Source organism: Tupaia chinensis, unplaced genomic scaffold (assembly GCF_000334495.1).
Source record: "Tupaia chinensis unplaced genomic scaffold, TupChi_1.0 Scaffold000503_1, whole genome shotgun sequence".
Taxonomy (NCBI): Eukaryota; Metazoa; Chordata; class Mammalia; order Scandentia; family Tupaiidae; genus Tupaia; species Tupaia belangeri.
Window position 1 is genome coordinate 1,278,579 of NW_006160015.1, and position 330 is coordinate 1,278,908.

A 330-nucleotide genomic window follows, 5' to 3' on the forward strand; every position below is an offset into this window, starting at 1 on the left:
GGGGCGGCTCCGGGCAGCAGGGGTAGGCAGAGCCGCCGCCGCTCGGTCTACCTTTGGGGTCGCTGCCTTCCTTGGCGCTCCCCTCAGACTTCGTTAAAGTTTGAGGGCGAATCGGAGCACGAGGCCCCTCCTTGGCCCCCTCGACGCCGCGCGGCCGGCCCACCGGCTCCATCCCGGGAGCCTGCGGCCCTCGCTTCGCACCTGCGCGCACCCCAGCGGCTCCCCCCGCCCGCCAGCCTGTTCCTGCCGCGGAATCACTCGCTGCTCCCCGTGGCGATCGCACCCGGCTCGCAGCTCCTGGGATTCAGGCGGCTGCAGCCCGCAGCGGGC